At 35.3% G+C, this 6,494-nt stretch overlaps 1 long non-coding RNA gene across 2 annotated transcripts; it reads left to right on the forward strand.

Moving 5' to 3' along the window:
• The first annotated feature begins 4,870 nt into the window (after positions 1–4,870).
• On the forward strand, positions 4,871–6,260 carry LOC126778632 (uncharacterized). Of its 2 annotated transcripts, none has more exons than XR_007670181.1 (3): positions 4,871–4,923; positions 5,132–5,206; positions 5,964–6,260. It is a non-coding gene; the product is annotated as an uncharacterized LOC126778632 (long non-coding RNA). The 2 variants fall into 2 exon arrangements; XR_007670180.1 differs by lacking the exon at positions 4,871–4,923 and adding an exon at positions 4,999–5,055.
• The last annotated feature ends 234 nt before the right edge of the window (positions 6,261–6,494 follow it).

Here is a 6,494-nt window from a genome sequence, read left to right on the forward strand (position 1 = left end):
CTTAGGTTGAATCCTAATGTGTTTGGAATACTTAAAGACCTAATTTCATTAATATTATTATTGTTCTCGTTCTCTTATACTCTTTAATTGCTATTTAAGCAAAAAAAGCATATTGTGGCATTTCAAATGAGAACATTAATTACTTCTTATCATATAAGTTATTAGTAACATTTTAATGCTTTATTTTTATTTGTACCTGTGTTTGTTTCATTCTCAAGACATAGTATTTGATCTAGTATATTCAGGGCAGGTAATAAATTGTTTTGTTTACAGGACAAGACTTTATGATATTACAGTAGTAATATATCAGTTGAAAAGTTCTTGCTGGGATGCAGCTGTTGGGGGCTCGTTTTGTTGAAAACTAAATTGCTGTTTGCTGGCCTGCAACTGCTTGCCACATTGCTCTGCTTTTATTATCATACTGAATCAACATTTTCATTTTCTCTTCTTGATGCTGAATTCTGGGTTTATGCTATCCTGCTTATTTCCTTTATCATTTGTTGATGACTTAATATTTAACTTTGATGAGGAGATTGATATTTATCTTAGTGTACTGCAGAATTATTCGCGTATAAGGGAGTCGCTTTCTATTTTCGAATAATTAGAGATAGTTATATATGAGATAAGATGCGGATAACGTGTCGCTCCCTATTTACCTTTTTGGGTTCAGTGTGGTAAGACGTTCTTGTTCTACTTGAAGTTCAAATGTCGTCTAATTTTTATATTGATGATTGGAAATATTGGTGTAATAAAACACAATTATTTTGTAATTATTAGCAACTGTGAGGTTGCCGCCCGCGGTTAGGCATTAGACGCGTTAGTACATTTTTTTATTTCTAACTGACACGCCGTGAGGCTTTTTTTTTTTTTTTTTTTATAGAATAGGAAGGCGGACGAGCATATGGGCCACCTGATGGTAAGTGTTCACCAACGCTCTTAGACATTGGCATTGTAAGAAATGTCAACCATCGCTTACATATCCAATGCGCCACCAACCTTGGGAACTAAGATTTTATGTCCCTTGTGCCTGTAATTACACTGGCTCACTCACCCTTCAAACCGGAACACAACAATATCAAGTATTGCTGTTTTGCGGTAGAATATCTGATGAGTGGGTGGTACCTACCCAGACGAGCTTGCACAAAGCCCTACCACCAGTAAAAGTTTGACTCGGGTTTCTCTGAGTAATGCGGTGGTAACTTCGGAATGAGATTCCTCGCAACAGTCTCGATGATTGGTCTCTACGGAGTCCTTCTAGTCTAGCGGTTTTTTTTTCCATTGGGACCTTGTGGTTCAGTCTGCGGATGGCAGTCTGGGTATTGTTGCAAAAAATCCAAAGATGAAAATTTTGGGCTAGAAAGGAACCATCTCAATCATCAAGGATAACATCTCCAAGGCAGGAGGCTAACTGATCCCGAGGTATATGCCGGTCTGATGCTAGAAAGGATATCGGATGAATAGATTCGGGACACAGTGAGAAAGTCGTTGAGGCTGCCACAAAACGTGCCATATTTCCATGCTTGGCTTGGCGGTCCTAAGGATGCAGACAGCCTTTCGAACCTCGTACTATATCTGGTACTGACGATAATTCTGCCGCCGGATCCAATAGGATCTGTGGAAAAAAATAAGTTGGCACAAAAAGCAAGTCACAAAGTACACCTGAAAACCTTAAAACCAGTTCTGGTTAATGAACTAAACGTAAAGACGGAATGCTACAAACTTCGTGAGTCTTAACCCGCATAGTGCATAAGAAAGCCGCTGTTACATAAAGGCCCTTCCCTCACCTTCCCTGTTCGAGTCAGAGTGTCGCGGAGACCCAGGTTTATGGGTAATTTGAAGTTATTCATGCCTCAGGCCTCACATGCGTATCGTTTCCAACACCAACCTGTATAATGAAGCCATGGTCCCTGGATGGGAGTAGTCACTCTCGAGGCCGTTGACTTTCGGCAGTCGGGCGCTCAGCACGACATTAGGTTGACGAAGGCATTCTTACGGCTTAGCTCTTCACAAGCCTGCTGTACCTACTGGTCTTTGGTAAGAGGAGGAGTTTTATTTCATTGATTAGATCGCTTGTCCCTGAAAACCACTGCAGGTCTGCCAACAAATGAATGAATCAGTGTGGACTCAATCGCAATGTAGGAATGTCGATAGTAAAAGCCAATCTAGCCATTACTTTATTAGAACATAATAGCAACGAATACAGTGCGTTCTAACATGTCAACGCAGGAGCCTGGGATAGAACATCGAAATTATATCGGCGTACTACTATAAGAGAAGTCGAGATGGCCCAGTGGTAAGAACGCGTGAATCTTAACCGATGAACGTGGGTTCAAATCCGGGCAAGCACCTCTGAATTTTCATGTGCTTAATTTCTGTTTATAATTCATCTCGTGCTTTTCGGTGAAGGAAAACATCGTGAGGAAACCTGCATGTGTCTAATTTCATCGAAATTCTGTCACATGTGTATTCCACCAACCCGCATTGGAGCAGCGTGGTGGAATAAGCTCCAAAACCTTCTCCTCAAATAGGGAGAAGAGGCCTTAGCCCAGCAGTGGGACATTTACAGGCTGTTACTTTACTTTTACTTTTTTACTACTAATACATTCATGACACGCGGGTACTGAGTCAGCTGACAGAACACAAAATTTTAATAAGAATGCATACTCGCCGCTCTGGTTTTTTGAACCTCGAACGTACGTGCGACGAAAGGCGGATACAGAATACCGCAAGATTCAGATTCGGAGGTTCGTTCTCAGGCGAGTATTGCAAGGTCAGGCCTTCCACTTTTCACGATCCTGTTTGTTACTCCAGTGTGGACCCAATATTTGCTTACATAGGGAGGGAGTGAAGACACTGCTTGAGCTCAAAATAATTAAGAAGTTTATTAGAAGCTATAAATTAAACTAAAAACAAGATTAAAGTTACAATTATTTCATTTTATCTTATATTATAAAAGGTCATTAAATTTATTTTTTTGCGTTGCTGAAATATTTGTTAGTTTTAAGTTAGTTTTATGTTCATTGAAAATTAATACCAAAATGTATTTTTTGTTAATACTAAATTTAACCATAGTCATTATAGAAAATTTGAGGAAAATATATTATATGAATTTGCATATTTCAAACATTTTTTTATTTATAGCACCAAAACTCGTCAATACCTATATACCAAATTACCTACTCGTAGTAAACTATACTGGTGGTAGGGCTTTGTGCAAGCTCGTCTGGGTAGGTACCACCCACTCATCAGATATTCTACCGCAAAACAGCAATACTTGATATTGTTGTGTTCCGGTTTGAAGGGTGAGTGAGCCAGTGTAATTACAGGCACAAGGGACATAAAATCTTAGTTCCCAAGGTTGGTGGCGCATTGGCTATAAGCGATGGTTGACATTTCTTACAATGCCAATGTCTAAGGGCGTTTGGTGACCACTTACCATCAGGTGGCCCATATACTCGTCCACCTTCCTATTCTATTCTATAAAAAAAAAAACATACACAAGGTAATCGGGTGGCCGACAGCAGTTAAAAAGATACAGAGCTCGAGTATATGCGATTATTTTTTTCTATTCTCTTTTATTATACGTCTTTTCTATGTAATTGTTATTTAAAAAATAATATTGTAGAATTCATTAGTCATTCTTTAACATTATTGTCATTAAAATGACTAACTCTAAGAAATGTTATTAAAAAAGCTCGAGTTCATTTTATTCGCTTTAGAATATCTTTACTAAGCCTCACTAATATTATTAATGCAAAAGTGGTAATATTTTTTCCACTGATTTATTCCTAGGATATTCGAGTATTGTCGTTTAGTTCAAAATAATAAAGTTGTAAATGCCATCTATCTCTTCAGCAAGGAACTATTATTGTTTAATAGAAATAGTTTACTTCGTTTATAAATAGATGTCACTTTAAACTATACATCTATATAAATTATAAACAGTATATATTATATATTACTATCTGCTCGTCCATCTCGATTAGTACAGTTGAAATATGTATGTTTTTTTTTTGTTACAAATATTTTTTTATCCTACTCATAGCACTCATAGCACCAAATTCAATTTAATTCAATTCAATTCGTTTTCAATTAAAGCCTTCCAGGAATCCAATCAAACACCCAAAAAATTGTCAAAATCGGTCCGGTAGATTATTTTCAGTGACACACACACGTACAGAATAATTATATATACAAAGATAATAAATATTATTCAAATTACGACAACTAAATAAATAACAAGGACTTTTAAAAAAAAACCAACGTCAAATATTATAATAATTATATCTGAACTTTATTTTCGATGCAATATCTCTGTTTTGTTATTTAATAAGTAAACATCGATTATTGAATCGACATTTTGTTTCAACACTCATATCCGTAGACAGAGAAACTAAACTTGTTTCTCTGTCTACGCTCATATCGATTCTTTTTTTCTGTGTTGGCAGCACTGCATTATGGAGTGTTATGGAGTGTAGTTGAATGGTAAGGATGAGAACCTCAAATATTCATCTCGGGTCTTCATTTGAAAAGGTGTCTAACGAAATATATAAATATAAGGGTTTCATAAATTGTGAGACTACGTTTATCATTTGGAATTTATGAATTATTTGTTTAACTGTATAATTTGTAAAAAGCTCCTTCTAAAGGCGGATGTCTGACTTTTTCTCTCTAATATAATTTTAATTAAATGAGTTAATACTTCGATTCAACACGTTAAGCAGCGCTGTCAATATTTTATACATTTTGAGGGTCATTTTTTATACTTAAAGATACCCTTACCTCTACTGTCTACAGCTAGACTCGGACCATAAATTTTTCATTTGACATTTATTAAGTTGATCATGAGCAGACACCGGTCGTTGACCAAGATTATAATTACTAAGGCTTTGTAATTTCAAACTGTAAAATATAATTTCTTTTGTAAGTATTGTCAGTGAATATCGTAAATCATTGTCGTGTAATATATTATTTGTACGTTTCGTGTATTTGTTTCAGATTGTATACAGATTACATGTAACGAAAGGTTACCTACGTCATTATTTCAAGCTAACAGTAAGTGAAATAATGTATATTCTCTTAATCGAGGCATTTAATTGTATTGTTTAATTGATTTATCGTTTAATTTCAGTATTTGTGCCAAAACATGCCACGTGCAGTATTTGACGTATAATGCCGAATTTTGATGTATTTAAACATTCTTCAGGTGAGTTGATGCATTAATAACATTATTAATCTATATCCTACATGTTTCATTATTTTAATAAATTTGTTAATATTTTAAACAATAAATAAACTTTGCTTTCGACAATATACTGAATGCCATGGTTTAATTCTAATATGCTTGTATCTTTTAAATGCTTCATTTTATTATAAATAGGTATAAATAACTTTATCATTCTTTTTTTATTACTAATTAAGAAATTAGTTTCCATATTTGGGAATTTTTAAAATGACCAATTTAATAACTTTAATCACATAAATAATTATTTGAAATTTACAGTACAGTGCAGAAACATCCTGGTAATATCCCACTGCTGGTCTAAGGCCTCCTCTGCCTTTTGAAGAGAAGGTATGGGACTTATTCCACCACGGTGCTCCAATGCGGGTTGGTAGAATACAAATGAGGCAGAATTTTAATGAAATTAGACACATGCACATTTCCTCACAATGTTATTCGTCACTATCAAACATGAGATGAATTATAAACACAAATTAAGCACATAAAAATTCAGTGGTGCTTGCCCGGGTTTGAACCCACGATCATCGGGTAAGATTCACACACTCTTACCACTGGGCTATCTCGGCTTCCTAATAAACTTGTAACTCCTAACACTATCTCAAACTGTATGCGTTCGTAATCGACCGAATTTAATTAAGATTTACACGTTCTAACCATTAGGCCATCTCGGCTTTTTTTAAGTATTTATGCAATTTCTGTTATAAGTATTTTTTTTTCACAGCACTTGACTTGGTGAAGTCAACTGAAGAGTGCTTGCTGAGATGGAGTTTTTGGAGGCTCTGCTGTTTTGAAGTTTTGCTGCTGTTTGTCTAGACAACTGCGACTGTTGCTTCTGTTGCTGCTGTTGATGCTGCAGCTTGTTGCATGCCACTTTGCACTGCTTTTTCTGTTCTGAATCGACAGTTCCGTTTTCTGTTCTGGATGCTGCATTAATGGTTTGCACTTTCTTGCTTATTTCAATTAACTATTATACGTCCAATTTAAAACCAATACTAATAATTATTTAGTTATTTAATAAGCACACTAGCAATATACATGTATCACACAGTCACACACACATATAAACAGTTTCTGATATGAATATTAATTAATAATAATAATAAATATCCTGGGACATTATTCACACTGATTCCAAATTAAGCTTGTACAGAGCTCGTTCTATGGAAACCAGACAACTGATATACTACATATACTACTTTTCTTTTGTAAATACATACTTATATAGAAAATTACACCCAGACTCAGGACAAAC

The sequence above is a fragment of the Nymphalis io genome, chromosome 26 (assembly GCF_905147045.1).
Source record: "Nymphalis io chromosome 26, ilAglIoxx1.1, whole genome shotgun sequence".
NCBI classification, from domain to species: Eukaryota; Metazoa; Arthropoda; class Insecta; order Lepidoptera; family Nymphalidae; genus Nymphalis; species Nymphalis io.